At 47.3% G+C, this 19,020-nt stretch overlaps 1 protein-coding gene across 3 annotated transcripts in view; it reads right to left on the bottom strand.

The window, feature by feature from the left end:
* PIK3R5 (phosphoinositide-3-kinase regulatory subunit 5) overlaps positions 1-14,596 on the bottom strand; it is a 66,085-nt gene extending 51,489 nt beyond the window's left edge. For 2 of the 3 annotated variants that reach the window (XM_044453931.1, XM_044453933.1), the window contains exon 1: positions 14,496-14,596. The gene's annotated coding sequence lies outside the window, so the exon portion shown is untranslated. Of the gene's footprint in view, positions 1-12,731; positions 12,890-14,495 lie in introns of those variants that run through there. The other variant, XM_044453932.1, reaches the window with a different exon arrangement.
* Positions 14,597-19,020: the final 4,424 nt, after the last annotated feature.

Below are 19,020 nucleotides of genomic sequence, written 5' to 3'. Positions count from 1 at the left end.
TATCAAACAAGGAAAGTCCCCACTGAAGGGTGGCATGAGTATAATAAAATAAGATATTCTTGCTTCTCTAGCCTTCATACTCACCCTTCCCCCCTCCCAAAAAAAGAAGACTCGCCCACACTTTTTCAGGTCCAACTTTCAGTTTTAATATCTGTTCTAGCATCTTGCTTTAAAAAATGAAAAAGCAGAGACTCCTGGGAAGGACTGAGACCTCATATCTATATTCATATAGTACGGTCAAAGAATTTATGCACACGATGAAGTGCTGTCCTGGAAGAGCTGGAGGGGGCCAGTGAGGCTGTTGGGTCCGGCCTCCTGCTCAGTGCAGGACTCCAGATTACCGACTCCATTTGCAGGCTTTGATAGCACAGTGCAAAGAAACAAAGGGGTTTCCTTCCCAGTGAGCACTTTCACTGTTATCCCCAAGCACTGTGTGGGCTCTGCCCGTGCGAGTAGCACGTTGGTGACATGTCAGCGGTGTGGAGCCAGGGCTCGCATGGCCAAAGCACACAGACCTTTTTATGTGCAGGAATGCCAGCCTCTACCAGCCCAGCCAGGCTCCTCTGCTACCTCTGAGCTTGGCTTCAGTGCTCACAGTGGCTGGGCAAGAGTGGACTTTTCCCAGCAATGACCTACACCTGCTGCAATGCAAAGTATTTTGGAGTGGCTTGGTCTTGAATGGCCAATTAAGACCCCTTAGCCTTGCAAAAGACCTGCCCCCAGTGGAGAAAAGAACTGCTAGAACTGGTTCCTAGAGAAAGAGCTTGCTAGGAGGACAGAGCAGCCTCTCAAGCAGCCACTCTTGGGAACATGCCGGCTGCCACCAGGAGCAGCTATAGCCAGGCGGATTGCTTGAGGGCTATGCAAGCTGTGGCTATACGAGGGTTTAGTCAGGTGTTAGGCACATGAGAGTGGCCAGCACATGCCACAGTTCATCCAGGGTGGATTAACTCACAAGAACCAGGCCTCTGTGTCATCTGAACCAGGCCAAAGGGCTCTGCTATGGCTCTGGCAGGGCAGAACTTGAGCTGCTTGGTTCGTGTCCCTCTGCTTCCTGTATCTCTCCAGCCAGAGTCCAACAGGCCAACCACTGCCCCTCCCTTTGACAGTGCCTCCTACAACTGTCAGCTGATCCTCGCAAAGTACGCATTATGCTGTACACGGCTGCCTTTGGCAGGGTGCAATGTCACGTGCACACATAGATCATCCATCTTCAACTTCAAAAGTTACACTACACCACTGGGCATGGGCCAACAGGGATGACACTGACACAACTCCTTCCACCTCCACATCATGAACAAACCCAGTCTCAGTAGCATTGGGATGCCAGTGTAATGCATCAGCTCACCTCCCAGGTATGGACCACTCGCCGCTTACCAGTCCAGAGGATTACACTCCTGACTCTTTGGACCTGTCAAAGTCCTGTCAGTTTAGCCCCCAGTTTGAATTGTGGCGCTGGAGAAGACTCCTACAAGTCCCTTGGACTGCAAGGAGATCAAACCAGTCAGTCTTAGAGATCAACCCTGACTGTTCTTTAGAAGGCCAGGTACTGAAGATGAAACTCAAATACTTTGGCCACCTAATGAGAGGGAAGGACTCCCTGGAGAAGAGCCTAATGCTGGGAGCAATAGATGGCAAAAGAAGAAGGGGACCGCAGAGGATGAGGTGGCTAGATGGGATCACCAAACCAGTCAGAGTGAGCTTAAGTGGTCTCCGGGGGATAGTGGAGGACAGGAAGGCCTGGAGGAGTGTTGTCATTGGAGTCTCGATGGGTCGGATGTGACTTTGCAACTAGCAACAACAACAAAACCCATAACAGATCTTAGCCTGGCCAGTGTTGAGTGTTTCATGTTCTTTTACTTCAGGTGTTTTGCTATAAAGCTATGTAGCCCCTTTTATATACCATTGCATTCAGAAGCTCATGAAGGCCATTGAATCTTCTTTTCAAAGCTCACTCAGGCTAGGTCTGCTGGCTGGCGTGTCCAAGCCTCTAGACACTTTGGCCACCTTAAGATAGGCAGAAGGGCAGGGCCAGTACCAAGGACAAGCACAAGCACAAGCACAGTTGGGCACCTGTCACTGCCCACACTCCCGACAAGAACCCTCTGGAGCAATGCTGGTGCTTCTTCATCACTGCAACATGCTTCCTCCCCTGCTTGCCTCTTGCTCTGCCCCAGTAAAGCAGAGGTGTGGCAGACGCTGTTTTCTGCTTGCCCACTGGCTCTCTCCTTGCCAAGCAGGCCAGCTTCAGCAATGATGCAAAAGGGAGTGGTGAGGAGATGCACTCTGTGAGCGAGCAGGTCATGCCCACGGACCTTTAAGAGCCTGCAGAAGACGCAGGGGGCGCTGGGTGGTCACAGCGGTGTCTCTCCTGGAGGCAGAACAAGAGCTTCCAAGATAGCAGGCGTGAGAAGCCTCTGGAGAAGACCCCTTCCGTCCCAGGGAAGGGCGTGGAGGAAGGACATTGCTGTACACATGTCCAGTGAAGTTCGTACGTGAGCGAGGCTGCCCTTAGGAAAGAAAAGCTCCTCTCCCTTCAGGATAATTAGGCCGTTATTTGGTTCAGGTTGGTAAGCAAAGGAAGGTTTTAAGGAAGTTTCAGGAAACCCTGTCTCTATATGCTTTGGCATGTCCTCTTTTGTAAGCCTATTGAAATTGGATTTGCATTGTTGTTTTTCTCAAAGGAAAGTGAATACAGAAGTGGAACTGCCTGGACCAGAACTGAGAGGAGAGGATAATGCTGAAGTGTGGTTTTACTGCCAATTCTGTTTTTTACAATTAATGTTCATTACTGTGATTTGGATTCCAGATGCTGAAGAACTAAGCTCTCCATGGTTTTATGCAAACAAACCTTTCCTAACCCCAGGTACTCCAAAACAGCTGGAGGGAATCGGAAGAAGGCTAATTTCAACATATGCGTATTGTAATAGATATATGAACTGTCCAGAGAGCTTCTGCCATTCAGTGTTATAAAATGTAATACAAATTAAAATTCACACCCGGTTATAAAAATATAGGGAAAGCGCTAGCCTTGTGTAGCTACCTGCCTGCATGTGTGAGATAGGAGGGTAGATATTCCCAGTCAGGTGGAGGTTTATAACCATGTTCAACTGAATGTGAGTAGAAGCCCTTTGCAGACCGTCCTGGCCAACACAGGGAGGCCTTTAGGTGAGCCTGAATGAACAAGGACAGAGAGGATGAGGCTTACATGGGCTTGCCTGCTCCTCAACACAATTTTAACTTGCAACTGCTTGGGTTTCTGCTGGAAACAAATATCTACTGCTAAGAATTCTTTGACTGGAGTCCTTCAGCTTGCACAACAATAAAAGCAAGCAGTTCCACAACAAGGAAGGACACCATCTTGGCCCTGAAGAGGAATAAACAGAAGTTCTAGCAATGGCTAAAAGGCAGGGGTACTTTTTGAGGAGGCAACCTGGGCCAGCTGTTGACTACACCAATTTCAACTCGAGACCAGCCAGTCCTGAACTTCAATATAGTTGGGAGAGAGCATCCCTGGTCCAAATGCTCCAGAAGAAGAATGTGGTGGCGGGGGAGGTATCTGAGGTTGTTCTGGATACAGTGTGTGGATGCAAAGCCATCCCTGGCAGCAGCCTCTGAAAAGAATGTCAGGGCCTGTGTCCCTTGGTGGAGGGTGAGACTGCTCTGAGAAAGAGTAAAAGCAGAATTTAGTCAATCCGAGAAGATTGTAAAAGACTGAGGGAGGGGAAAAACAAGAATGAGAAAAAAAATTAAGTTTGGGGTTTTTAGAGATTCACCTCTGATACAGAATTTCCAGGTTATATTTTGTTTTGCAAGGCTGCAAAGCTAACGAATTTGGCTAAAGCAAGCAACTGATCTGTCCCTGCAGAAGCTGGGCAAACTGAGCAGAGACTTAAAATAGCCATGAGAGAATAGCACAAGGTTTAGAAAGAAGCCAATTACCTAGACTGCAGGTTTGCTCAAACAGATAGGGCAAGATGTCATTCAAAAAAATTCATGCATTTTACTGATCACAGACCCATTAAATCGTCGCAGCTCAGTTTCTCTCTAAGTACAGATCTGGACCTTCCTGGAAGAATTGAAAGGAAGGAGCAGTGTTGCTGGTCTCTCGCCATCTTTGCTGCAGACACTGTCATCTCTCAGGCTGAAGACAGAATGAGTGGGAGATGAGGTACTGGGCAAGCATCAAGTACGGTAGCACCAAGCAAGCCAAAACACCTAGCTAAAAAGAAACAGAACAAGCAAGCAGCTAAGCAAGTATTAGTAGGATGAACTTTAAACTCTGTGTGCACCAAACATGCATGTACTTGTTTGTGAGGGGTGCTGCAACTTTCTTATCCCATAACTGAGACTTCAGTGTTTCCAGGTGGACAGCTCCTAGCACTGTCAATCAATTTCAGAATTAACAGAATTGTTTTGTGTAAAGGGGAAAAAAAGATGGAAGTGGCACCGAGAAAACACAGGATTACAAGTGGAAGTTGACATTGTCTGGACCCCTGTAAAATCCTGCAATTCTGGCGATGCGATTACACGATAAAAGCCTCATCCAGAAGCATCCTTTGCGTATAGAAGCCAAACAGATTTGTCCCACTGAGTTCTGAGTTCTCAGAGAAATTCTGGATTAAAGACCCAGTGCACTCCTTTTAAAAGAGCCTTGCTTTGTTTACCTGTTTCTGGCAGACCAAATTGGTCAATTATACCTTTGCATTGCAGCATCACCTATGACCATTTTGCGAGACTTTTAACACATTTCCTATGCGAGTGGGCAAGCTTGAACTCCTTCTTTCCCATTTTGCAACCCTCCACTTCCTCCAGACTTATTTTTATACCCCTTTTCATGACCATCTGTCACAGGATCTCATGTTTTCATGTAGAGAAATCAGGGAACTTCCCCTCCCCCAAACCCCAGCAGGAATGAAGTAATTTCTCAAACTGCTGAAAATACTTCTCAGATCTTGCCTCAAACTTCGGGTTGTACAACCAGGCTAAAATCCCCTCCACCTCCTATTTTGCATGGGATGTCTTGCTTACACAGGCATCTCCCGGAAAAACTTATCTCACAGAGACCACAGCACAAGCAGGGGGCCACAATCAACACAGGGATGAGCTCATGCATGCTTGCCACGGACAACCACCTCAGCAGTTATGCTCCACACAGCCTTGTATCATTACAGAAAGAAAACATGAGCTTCTGAAGCCGCATGGGAGAAGCCACACAGAAAGCTTCCAAAAAGCAGTGTGGATGCAGGCTGGTTTTGATCAGAAACCAAAGCTGTCTGAACACCAGACACATATTGATAGCCTATATAACAGAGTCCTGATTTCCCTTTGCATTTTCTACAATGGAAACATGAAGTAGTTCACCATCCTGCCTTACCCAGTGCAGAATGCACAATTTATACTCAGGCTGCAGAACCCATAACAATTCTTATGAACAAATAACAACAACAGTAAAGGAGCTTGAGGGACTTCCCATAAACATATTGGGGTGTACGGAGAGAAGAGAGAATTAAATAAATGCCCAAATCTTGTCTTGGAAAAAAAGCCCAATAACTCAAGACAGTTCATATAGTACTAGTGTCATTATCAAATATAGCTGGTGTTTCAAATATCCCGATACAAGAAGCTGTCATTTGTCAAACTTTCCATAAGACCACAACTCAAAGAAAAAAAGCTTACGATATTGGATCCTAAATGCTAGGATGAATGAAAGGAAAAACAGGTAAGAGTTAGTATTTATATAGCTTTTTAGGGTGTTGAAAGTACTCCACCTACAGTATCTTGCTTTAGTTCTTACAACAACCCTGTAAGGCAGGTCAGTGCTATTGTTGCTATCTCCACATTGGAAATTGGGAGAGGGGTTAGAAAGAGGCTGAGGCATATCTAAAATTACAGACAAGATTTATGGCAGGGATTTTGATCCACCCCGATTCCCTTATCAACTGCATTACACCAGCTCTTAGTGGAAGAGAAACATTCCTGAAGGAAAGGCTGCTGAGGTTAAACAAGAGGGAAGCGCAGGCTTAACACTCAAGCAACGGCACTGAGACTGAACCAGGTACTTTTACCTGCCTGGATGTATCATATGTGGCATCCCGTGGTCATTTGAACATGGTTAACATACCCTCAGATATTAACTAACTGGCCAGAGACGGGGTGCCATGTGAAAACCATGTTATCTCAATGCAATCAAGCACCTGCACCCCTGAAAATGAGGGAGGTGGCCATACAGAGCCCTGTGAACAAATTCCGCACACTGCGCATGAGCACCACGGGCCTGTGCTGCTAACACATGGCACTGCCTCTTTGAGCCGTGCTCAGGACCAGCACTCCCCGTGCACCTTCTTTTCAAGCAAATGGACGACTTTTCTCCTGCTGTCTCTGTGGCAGCAATTTCGCTGGCGGCAAACACAAGCGTGGCCATGGGGGCTGCACGTTGCCCCCTCACTGGATTTCCTTCCATTCTGCACACCTGGTCAAGGCCTTTTAAACTTCCATTCTCCACCCCAGCAAAATGGTGGCAAGTGTGCTGATGTTAACGCTTTGCTATTTAGAGCCTTACTTTCCTAATCTTCCTTCAGAGCTCTGGGTTCTTGAACTCTGCATGAACTTCTAGATAGAAAGCCTAAAGCGTGAACTAAGGCTCAAATATTAACTTTGAGGGGTGGAAAATTTCCCAACTCCACAAAGCATACTCGGGAAAACGAGGGACATAGTCCAGCTCCCGAGGATGCTGACAATCCAGCCAAAGCGCTGGAATGATCCTGGCCCAGCTCAGCTATCCCAGTCCTGTGTGAGCAACACAAAAGGGAGGGTGTGGGCCAAAAGGTTATTTTTGCCCCATTGCTTGGAGCTGACTTGCTAGTGCAGGGATGGAGAATGACCCCGCAAACAGGGTTGGATGGCAGCATCAAGCATCTTTTGCCATGGGCTATTCGGTCTCGAGTTGTTGGGAGTTGAAGTCCAGCAGCCTGCAGAGGGCCACCCTTTTCTGCCCCGTGCTAGCAGATCCCATGGCGGAAGGACCATTGCAAGGATGCTTAGCTGATCAATGGACCAGACTGGCAGAGCTGCCTTCCTGAGACCCACTGCAGTTAATGCTTTCTGTTCACACTCGCAGCATCCAGGGAGACACGGGAGAGAGGAACACTTTGACCATGAGAGTTGCTGTCAGTACTGTTGGCTTGATCGCAGATTAAAGGCTATCGCTTAGCCCAGCCCTGGCATTCTGTCTGCCACAGCTTTAGTATCAAACCTCAGAGAAGATTTTAATCTCAACAAGGCCATGATCAGACTTTACCAAACATTTTTCATATCCTGTTACCCTTCCTGCCCCAAAATATTGTTTTTATATGCCAAGCCCCTTGAACTCCCCAAAACTGAACAAACAGAATCACTCACAGCCTCGCCAGTTAGCTTTCAGCAAACTATGGCGGTGGTAAGCTGGATGTTCTTCCAGCAAGAGCAGTCACAGAAGACTCCAATTTGAATTGGGCCTGCAATACTGGAAGGGAAGGGGGTCTAACTCCTTCTCCTTTGCAATTTAGTCCTGACATAAACTCTCCCCTCTTCAATTTGCTATGATCCATGGAAAGGAAAACTTTGGGGCACAGGATATAACAACTTTAATCCTTCCTGCAGTAGATATCTTGAAAACCTCTTTTACCTATAGCCAGTTCTTTGAAAAGTGCCTGGAACTAAGCTTAGTGGCTCAAAAACAGGCCAGTTGCTTCCACCAAGAAAAGAATGGTTCACATGAGCATCGTCATGCCATGTTTTATGTTGCCCTATACATTATGTTGTGCTACACCGTCTTGAGATTTTTTGATAATATAAGATGGTATAGATGTTTAAAATAAATTAAATAAAAATTAATTCACATGCAGCCCCTTCCTTCTGTAAAGCTGGTACATGCTACTTTGCTCCATGGAAGGGCACACAAACATTACTCCTCGGAAGACATCAGTCTCTGTGTGAAGAGCACTTTAAGGAACAGCCAGAAAGTTTCATGAATGCAGGTGGCTAAAAACAATGAGGGGAAATACAAGGAAATGCCATCTGGATGGAGGAGAGCTTGTTTATTAAAACAATTCCAAATCTGGGTTACCATTAGATATAATGCAGGCAATTTGGAAGAACCCAAGTGGAAGGTGTTGTCACTGCAAGTTGATACAAAGCAAAAAGAGCATTTGCCTCTAGAAGAAGGTTGTTTAAAAGTGGGGTGACTCACATATTTGAGAAGCAGTGACAGATCTGAAACTCTGGCTTGGAGTGGCAGTAGACATATGCAGACGTAGTTGAATTGCTAGTTTCCTTCTCCTTTTGCTCTGACCAGGGGTTTTTACAACACACCACAGCACAATTTTCAAACTCTCTTCTCTTTTAAATGTTATTTGCTATGTAGCTGGGGAGAGAAGTCATGTTTGAGGGGGGAAAAAAGATATACCCAAAGCCTTGTTGTGCTTATTGTACAAGTTTAATGTTAGTTTGGAACCAGCCCCCATTTCCTACAATACTTTATGGGGAAACGTTCTTATCTGTAAATGTTTATTTACTAGCACTGAGCAAAGCTTTTGGAGTGATTTACAAAAACATGATAAAATGCAAATGTCAAGCGAGAGTGCAAGATTTACAGATTTGCTTTTCCTCTGAAGCCCGGCCCTTTTACAAGTGGTAGCTGCCAAAACCTGTGGCTGCTTTGCACAGGCAGGTGTACATATGCAAGCTTGCACACACCTTCACATGCGTGCATTAATGAGCAGCGAAACTGCCCCAAGGAAAGTGAGAAAGGGGACAGACTCATTTTTTTCCGTTCTGGAGACACTGCGAACCTCCAGCTTTTATCGATGGCATTGGTCTAGGTACACAGAGTGTGCCACCCAGCAGATGCATGTCTCAGAGCACGTACATCACAGTGAGCTGTATCAGAAGGCCAGATTGGGCTGGGCTCCCTGCAGGGGCAAAGAGGCTTGTTATCACTCGTGCTGCTGTGTCACAGAAGCGATAACAAACGCATCTCCCACTGTAACGTGGGAAGCAGCCCCTCAAACAGCAGTGGGGATTTCGCTGGCCTTGCTGAACACCCAGAAGCAGCCACTCTTGTCTCATGGGAGAGCCAGCACTGTACGGGCATCTCCTCCAGGCAACAGGACTTTATTCAGATGTGAAAAGACGCAGTTCCTCAAACATGCTGTTATCTTTCTGCTGTGATGGTTTTATGATTGAGCACTCCAGGTGTACTTTCCCCTCTTGGCAACTTTGTGAGTGGCGCTTCATCCTCAAGGCACCAAGAGGAATCAAAATGCTCGCCGCCACACCCAGTGCTGCTCCTCGGTTCAGTCACTGTCTTCCTTTCTCTTTAGATGCAAACTCCAGGGGGAAAGGCAAGCAAAGCAGCAGGCTTCCTTCGCATCGACCCCTTCCCTGCCCAGATCATCCAGACAAGAACCCTTAAATTTGCTTTCAGTGTCTATCTGCTGATGTCTGAGTAGCATTATGTTGCTTTGGAAGAATATGCAAAAGTGGAGCTGTTTTACTTCTTTTAATGTAGTTCCAGCTAAGTCAGAAGGAAATAAATATGCCAACGGTGCCCACAGTGAACACCAGAAGAGATGAGCGACACTTCTCTTTTTATCTTGTTGACTGAAGACTACAAACAAGGAAGGAGAAAAATCCCAACATCAAGAAATATTGCCGTTCCCCGTACCAAAGCAGAGTGGGAAGGACAGGGAAAGCCGAGACAGCGCACATCTGGGCACAACCCGCGCTTTAGAGCAGCCTTCCTCAACCTGGTGTTTTGGACTTCGGCTCTCAACGTTCCTGACCATCGGCCATGCTGGCTCAAGCTGATGGGAGCCGATGCTCAAAACATCTGGAGGGCATCCGTTGGGCATGGCCGCTCTAGACTTCTTTTTTTGGTCCACAGGGCCTATGGATGGGTGAAAAGCACCCTCTGTGCCCATGAATTAGGCAGTTCAATCCCATGCAGACTGATTTATGAGTTAAGTCCCATTGCATTGGAGCTGCTGTCAGGCAGATATGCATAGGACTGATGCCCCCTTTAGGTTGCCAAATTCTGCAGCACAAACACAGCCAAGCCAGTGGCACTAAATGTGGTAAGCAGGTGGGAAGGAATGCCCGGACAGGGAGCACCAACTGTTTGGGTGTCCCCTTCAAAAAGGATACAATCACATTCTGAAATACAAAGGCTGTGTCTGAATGTCACAATAAACCATGGTTTCTTCTCATGGGAGTGAGTCTAACTTATCCCAAGACTCACAGGGTCAGAAGGGAACCAAACCTCTTCCCGCACAGCCATAAGGCAGCATCCAGAAGTCTTTATTCCCATTTTTTATTTATTAACTAGGACTAGTTAATAAATGGACCAGTGTACTTCACTGAAACAAGCTAACTTCAAATGGCGGGTTATGAAACAGGCTTGGTTCAAACAAACCATGGTGAAGATTAGTGTATTTTGCTGGTACACTAAGCTGAAGTTAATTTATAATTGAAGCAGAAGCATTTGATCTTCTCCTTGTGACCACACTTATGGGCACACATCATGATAAACCATTATTTACCTTGATGTCTTAATAGCAACCACCATATGGATCAGCTGGGGAAAAGCGTTAACACCCTGACCTATCTTTGAGACAGCGGAAGGAGAAAAATGGAACAGAAAACTCTGGAAACACAACAGGAGAAAAGTGGGCTTTGCATGAAGTATCAGCACAATTTAAGATTCTGGGTGCCTCCAACAGGAGGATTCCTAACATAGCCAATGAAAAGGCATTCTGTGGTGGTTTTATCTTTTCCACTGTAATGATTTTGTTTTGTTTTTCCTGGTAGCACAAGAAACAGAAGCAGCAGTGTGAAAACACAGGGAGTCTTCCAAGTAGAAGACAATGACCCCTTATTAAATTCCATGAGTTGCAGGATTACAGCTTTGTCTGGGAGCACCTGGTCCTTTCTCCTTGCTCCTTCACATCAGCCTTTCCCAACCATACGAGTAAGCCCTCCAACTCCCTTCAGTCCTAGCCACCATGGCTAATGCCCAAGGGAGCTACAGCCCATCTGCAGGGCACCAGGTTGGAGAAGGCTCCTTCATACAGACAGCCAAGTAAACTGTGCACTTGTTTTATATGAAATGCTGAATGCTTTCATAATCCACATACAGCCTCAGGTGGAATGGGGAGCGTGTGAATCAACGCAACACTCCAGTGGCCAATGCCCCTCATGGGTTTATCCAGCTCATATCAAACACGAATGAGACTTTTGTTCTTGTGACTCTTCTAGGAAGGATATTTGTGAGTTTGATTTCCCAGAGAGTTAAGCCTTGTTTTGACCTTACATTATTTCACTTACCATTGGTGGGAATTTTTTTTGGTACCCATTTGACTCTAGCCTGTACCAAATGTGTAAGAACAAAACTGTGCTGATCGCAGTCAGATTTATTGATCTAAAACAGCCTTCCACATGTTGGTGCCATCCAGATGAGTTAGAATGCACTTCCCAGAGCTCCCCAGAGGATGTTAGGCCAACTGGGAAGTACAAAATGCAGAATTAAAAGCTACCAAAAGCAGCAGTCGGTACAGTACTGAAGAGCACAGCTGCCGGCAGTCTAGAAATCGTCTCATTATGAAAGTTCTGCTGCAGACACACTTCTCTCTGAGTTCTCATTTCTTAATGAAAACTCCACTTTTAGCTACTATAGAAACCAACAACAGTGTCTGTGAAACAAACTTCCCAGTACAAGAGGCACCAATTGAAACTACTGCAGAAACAGAAGAGTGGCACCTGACTATATGTATTACATAAGGCAGAAAGCTTCAGATTTCAGGGTCATAAAATCCAATTTTGCATTTGCTGAACTCCAATTTTCCTCCAGAAAACCCAAACTGGAATTCAATGCTTGTTTGCATACTCTTCATTTTAAAGCAATTCCAAACACTGCAGTTTGGGTTTGTTTTGTACAGGAATTTCAGTTCTAATTACTTAGAAATAAGTCCTCCTGTGCCCAGTGGGATTCAAAGCCTTGAAAGAGAGTCAGTTGCCTCATAGTTTTAAGTGGATTTATGAGTATTATATTTCCAAGCTGGACTACTCAGTACCCAAGCAAGATAAACAAGAAGCTGCAAGTGTCTTTATCATATCATTAGAAGATAAATGTGATGGCATGATCTCACCCCACCTTCAAAGCACAAGTCAGATGTGGTTATTGATGTGCTTAGACAAGAAAGAAAAACAAGTTAGGAAAGGCCAGATCCCCTACAATATGCAGAAGTAAAAACCAGAAAGCAACCAAAAGCAAACTCTTTTCATGGAAAAGGGATCCCTGGAATGTAAGGTCTCCTTACATCATGCATGGCTGTGCTTTACAATCCATCAAGAAACATTTGACTGTATTTCAAATTGGACCAAAGGTTGAATTCTGACTGAAGGCAGCGAGGTGTTGATTGTGCCTTATCAAGATAAGTATACTTTCGCAAAGCACTGGTGACCAAAGCAACAAGGGCCTGCATAGCATTTCACAACCTCTTAAGCAAGAACAAATGAAGATGTCAGTCTGGGGAGAGATTGGCTAATGGAATATAAATCGAGACTATTTCTGTATTTTCACAGCAGCACCCATGACTTCATTCAGAAGGCTGATTTCTGTTCATAGCGAACAACCAAAATGAACCTCATGGAGTGCTGGGGGAAAGGCAGAAGAGGGTGGGAAGGCTACGTACCTCTCACACGATACAGCGGTTTTCCGACCTGCATCGTCTCTTCTCCACAGGGGTGTCTTGAGCAGCATCTTCCAGCAATGCAACCGGGTTGTGCTGCCCACTGTGCCCCTTCCCATTCTTCTAGGTGCAAAGGATGTGACTCCTCACCACAGTAAATGTTGACAGAGAAGTTGGGGAACTTAGTACACAGGCTGGAAGTCTTCCCCTGTATCAATTTCCGGATGAGTCAGCCTTCCCCAGCCAGGCTTTGGGCTACAGTTTCGAGAATCCATGACCATTGGCCATGCTAGCTGGGTCCAAGGAGGGTTGAACTTCTAAACACCTGAGGGCACTAAGGTGGCTGAAGCTGATTCTTTGTAATACAATTCCCAGTAGCCCAAACCAGCATGATTGAGAATGGGGGGGGGGGGTACACCAGAGAATCTGCAGGGCAGAGACACCCTACCTCTGAAAGAAAGGATAACAAACCTAAAAGAAAAAGCAAAAAAAGGTCCTTTTTCACGGGGATGAGAAGCGCATGTATCCCCCAGCCAAGATTTTTCTTTCAGAAATAGAGCCTACAAAGAATCTCCATTGACTTTGTTGTAGTTCCTTCATGTTTTTAGGCTTTAGCATCACTACATTTCTGCTGTTCTTGTCTTTTTAGAACTCCAGCCCAAAGTGATTTTGCAAAACAAATAGTACAGAAAAGAAAAGGAAGACCTAGAAGAGGAAGTCGAACTATGGCAAATTTAGGCATTAGTAATTAAGGCCGTCTTCTACAGAAATCGTGCAGACTGTGGCACTGAGAATAAAACTCAGCCACCCAAACATCCCACCTTAAAAAACAAGCAAAAGAGTATTTCTAGCTGTTAAAGCTGAGACCTTTTAGAGAACTGGCACACAGCCGAAATCTCAGGTGTTTGTGGGGAGGAGCTGAATTAGTGTGCCCTTACCAGAAGGTGGATTTTCAGGGTTCCCCAAAATGAGCTAATCCAGAATAAAAGTGACGCAAAACAGTAAACCCCGCAACAGGGAGGGAGGTAAGAAACGTTCCTCAGTTTGCTCATCGCCCAGAGTTTATTCCGGACACAGAAGGGCACCTTTAGAGCAGCCCATTGCAGGAGTCTTCCTTCCGCCGCGATGAGCCCGTTTCTGGGCACCGGAGCAGCACGCGCATCGCGGCAGGTGCTCCCCGCACAACCCGAACTCTAGCCAGAGGCGCCTTCTTCCCGCCAGCATCACAGGCAGCCTCGAGGGAAGGGCTCAACGAGCTCAGCCTACCGCTCTTCCAGCCCCGCAGAAACGGGACAAACTCTTGTCCCATTTCGGTGCCCGCCAATCCTGTTTTCGGGGCGTTACCATCGTGGTTCATTCATCCCCAGCTTGCCTAGCCTTCTCCAACCGGGCGCCCCCTGCATGGGTCGGAGGACAACTCCCAGCATCCCCCATCCAGCATGCTGGGAGTTCTAGTCCAGCCCACCTGGTGGGATCCAGACTGAAGAAGACTGTCCTTGCCCATTATTCGTCTCCTCCTCGTCATCGCGGCGGCGTTATCACCGTGGCAGGACCACCCACAGCCCGAGGAGGGCCACACGCGAAGCAACAGGAGCCCGCGCCTCCCCGCCACCCACGCCTTCTCCCGTCCAGGGCACGCCGAGCATCCTGCCCTGAAGGGCCCAGGCCGACCGGGACACCGGGACGCCCACCACCCGCCGCCCCCACGGCAATCCGGAGACCGCGCTGCCTGCCAGAGATCGAGCCCCGCGCCCGCCGCGCCCTCACCGGCTCGCCAGCACCTCCTCCGCCCTGAGTCCCGCACTCGCGGCCCATCCTCGGCCGCGGCGCAGCAGCAGCAGCAGCAGCAGCAACCCAGCGGTCAGTTCCTGCTCCGCGCTCCGCGCTCTGCCGAGCTGCCGAAACGTCCCATGGCCCGCGCGGCCAGCAGGCGAGCCAGCGAGCGAGCGCCGCGCGCCAAGCCCCCACCGCCCGAGGAGGGCGGGGCGGGAGCAGCCCGGCCCCGCCCCGCCCGGAAAGGCGGCGCGGCTCCTGCCCTCGTCCGCCCTTCACCTCCGGCTCCGCGCTGACAGCCTCAGCGCAGGTTGGTGTCCGGATGGGGTGGACTACAGCTCCCCGCCCCCCAGCCAACGTGGTCATCGGCGGAGCTGAGCTGAGCAGAGCGATGGGAGCTGTAGCAAAGCCCGGAAGGCCGCACTTAGCGCCTTGCTTCTAGAGAAAGTCGCTGGGCTTGCAGGCTTATTCCGAAGTCAATCCCACTGGAGCTACACCTAGATAAGTGTGCACGCGACAGTATTCTGTAGAACCTCCAAGTGTACCAATTTGGCGATTCCTTACATCAGAAGTCGAGCGTCCCTTCCGTACGATGCTCAGTGCCACGTTTACAAATTGTAGGGCTCCCCTCCCCCACCGCCCTGTCAAGAAGGACAGGAGAAAGAGGTTGAACGGGGAGGGGTGGGCGGGCATAGACCCCTCTCTTCCAGCAGGAGACGCCTTTCTGTAGGAGCCAATCTGCCACCAACTTCCAGGAGAAACAAACCCCTTGGCAGTCTATCTTCGTCCTCAAGCAAACTACCTGGTGTCAAAGGCCAGATAACCTTGCTGAGGAAGCTCCAGCCTCTCTTCCCATCATCCCAAACACCAGCAGTCCTGGTGTGAATACTGCAAACCTGTGATGGGTCGAGAGTGCTTTTCCTACCCAATCAGTCAAATGTGATTTAGATATTTCAGCCTGTTATTTCCATCAGGATAGGATCCCCAAAAAAGCCCAAATAGGTGCCAATTCACACATGTAAACTGATTGTTTCTGGTGACTGGCGGTCTCAGGTGCTCAGGTGTGAATAACCCAACAGAGGCAGATCACTTTCCTGTCTCTGGATGCCACCCAAAACATTTTTTTTTCCAGTTGAGACTTTCACACTCTTAACTGAGAGTCATCAAGGGTTATGTAATCAACTGCTGTGAGATTAACTAAGTCCTAAGAAATGTTTACCCTTCTCTAGAAATGTTTCCACCAGCTGCAACTGCATTTCCTTCCATGTAAGTGCAGTCTTAGGCTACAGTCCTGCGAGTACATCGTGGAGTCAGTCCCTTTGAACTCGGTAGTCCTGAGCAGACACGCCTAGGGACTGAGCCTACGCATGTGTGAACCAGGTCTGGAGGAGCGGATCCAACCAACCTTGCAGGGTTGTTCTGAGGATAAAATGAAGGAAAGGGTCATGAACCTTGAGCTCCTTGGAGGAGAAAATGGGATATGCGTGTCACAAAGAGATAAATCATTTTTAATCCCAAACTATGCCTATTTTGCTGCATATGTTAACCTTTTAAACTATGTTGTTACATTCATACACCACCTTTCTTCCTCTTGCAAGGAACCCAAGGCTGCCTACAAGGTTCTCCTTCTCCCCATTGTATCCTCACCCCAACAAGCCTGTGAAGTCAGTTTGGCTGAGAGCAGATGACTGGCCCAAGGGCCCTCGTGAGCTTCATGCACGAGTGGCACTAGGACCCCGGTCCCCTGGGGCTCGGTCCGGCACCCTAACCACTACAGCACAGTGGCTCTCCTGGCCTGTGTGAAAGGAGCTGCAGAAAAGAGCACTGTGACTGCTGGAATTGCAAGTGATGCACGTTGCAAGGTTGTGCGAGTTGCAGCTTTTCATGCTCTGTGCTGCGTAACCCACAGAGACCACTCGAGGGGATCACACTTGCCTGGCTGCCTGCTGAAGGGGTTACGGAACCAGGCCATCAGGCTGGGAGGAAGGAAGGGCAGAACAAGGAAGAAGGTGGTTTTCCGGGCCATGTGCGCTGGTGTGTGTGGTGGGGAGGGGAGCGGAGGGCAGTGTCAGGAGAAGTAAACAAGCCGGCATGCCTCCCTGGCTGTGCTATAGACGCAGCACCATGGGTTCTGTGCTACTTGGGGCACATGGGCTATATCCTGCAGGAAACAACAACAATGGGGCGGTTGTTATTGGTCTCCGGACAACCAACACAGCATAATTTAAATAGGAGGCGGTTGCCACAGGAAATTTTCTAAGAAGGTGTGTCCAACCTATTCCTTTCTAGCAACTTTCATTGTTTTAGAACACACATCCCACAGCGCACACATGTTGTTGTTTTGGCAACAACAACAACAACAACCTTCTCCATAGTACTATACCCACGCTAGCTTTGGAGTTTGTATTTTCTGTGAATGCTTCTATTATATAAAATAAGCTGTGCCAGTCCTTTATGCTAATGAGACTACTTTTGTGATAATGGCACCAGTTCAGCTCCAGTTAGTACTGAGAAGATCCTACTGAAACCAATGAATCAAGGTGGTCTTAGCTAATTTTTCTCCTTGGGGTAAAGAAGGCTTCACTTGTGGCCCATAATACATTTACAAAACACCCACAAAAGCATATTTGAGAGTTAGCCCCAAACAGAGGACACACTTGCCGGTAACTACACATAGGATTGTGCTGCTAGGATTAAAATTATCTGATAGCTATAGACAAGGAGTAGGAGTCAGATTTACACAGGGTCAGCTGCACTGGTAGAAATAAACGTCCCTCTCTTCTTCCCATGACAACCCTTCCAGCTGCTTGAAAATGCTACACAGATGAGAGTCCCTTTGAATGGGGGTGGGATGAATCTCCAATAATCAGGCAAGGGGGGCAAGCTGAGTCCTTCCTCTTGTAAATTCTGGATCCAGCCCTAAACATTTGGCATACATATGAGGCATGGGGAGCGGGGGGGGTGCCACTTTTTTTTCTCTGTGGTACAGCTGGATAGAATTTTCCTTGCTTTAAATGATAATGATGCTTTTATTTCTATACCACCCAATAATCTTTTGGTGGTTTACCACAGTTCATAAAACCAATACAATAAAATGCCATGAAAATTTAAAAATGCAAACATTTTAAATAAATTAAAATAGGTAAAACATTTTGATGGGAAAGGCCTGTAAAACACTTGGGATGAGTAGTACCTCCAGGCGCTTCCATATCATTGCACAGCTTCAAATGCACTGCCTTGGCATAGACATCCATTTTAACCTGGTGTTAAAAGGAACATTGATTGGCCCCAAGGAGGCCTCAGTGGAGAAATCCTTCTGCAGTTTGAGGGCCATCACTGAGAATACCTTCCTCCTTGTTGCTGCCTCCAAGCCTCCCAAAAACTGGCACTCTGATCTGAGGAAGATCCTGAATGTAGACGGTAGAGTCTAGGTAGAGTGAAGCTTTATGGACTTGATGTGGGGCTAGGAGAAGTGCTCCATCAAGTGCTGCTTTTCCAAGCTGTGTAAGGATTAATCGGTTAAAATCAGCACCTTGTATCAGGTTGAGAAGCATATAGACAAGCAAGGTCAGAACTGGTGTTATAGTTCTTATAGATCCTAAGGATTAGTTTGGCTGCTGTATTTTGCAAAAGCTGTAGCATCTGAACAGTCTTCAAGGGAAACGCCACTTAAAGTGCATTGTAGTAATCTAATTTAGAGATTACCAAAGGGTAGATGATTGAAACTAGAGTAGCCCGGTTGAGACAGGGGCATAGCGGAGCCATCAGCTAAAGCAGGTAGAAGGTATTCCATGCCACTGGGGTCACCTGAGCCTCAAGTGACAACGATGGATCCAGGAGACTACCCAAGCTATGAAACTATTCCTTCAAGGGGCATGGAGCACATCAAGAACAGACTGGACACCCTCCAGTTAGGGGAATCACCCAAAAATAACAGCACAAGCCTTTTTCTCCTGTCTAAACGTGCTTCAGATTGTGCTCTCATATGTTCATGCATAGAGATCTATTCTTAAATTAAAAAAGTATCCAAGGGATGCTTGATTCTTAAATTCCAATAAACCCTCCTTCAAAGATTTTAGGGTAGCTAAAAAGCATAGGTAAGACCAGGTCCAGCGGCTAGGCTGATGAAGAAACCTCACTCAACTTTGAAATACGCAGTTAACAAATAGTGACTGAAGAAATATGCAAGTGCCTTCAAATGAAACAGAACATGTATTTACTAGCTCCCCTTCCCAACTGGGAGCCCGCCAGATGTTTTGTACTACAATTCCCATCAGCCCCAGCCAACTAAGCCAATGGTCATTTAAGATGGAGGTTGTATCTGGAGTAATGCCATCTGGAGGATTACGTATGAGCTGAACAACATCCAGGACAGATTAATAATGGACAAGGTTTTTCCTTCCAAACTGTGGGTCCTCCACCCTAGCAGACTTTAGCAGGCAATCTAGGGAAAAACAGGGAATCCTGGGAAGTTTTACTCTGTTTATCTCTGGAGCTGCATAGAGGGGTAGAAAGGGGA

Source organism: Varanus komodoensis, unplaced genomic scaffold, assembly GCF_004798865.1.
Source record: "Varanus komodoensis strain SLA01 unplaced genomic scaffold, ASM479886v1 scaffold7_1, whole genome shotgun sequence".
Lineage (NCBI taxonomy): Eukaryota > Metazoa > Chordata > Lepidosauria > Squamata > Varanidae > Varanus > Varanus komodoensis.
The sequence above is the reverse complement of the archived record's forward strand: the minus strand, read 5'-3'. Positions and strand labels throughout refer to the sequence as shown.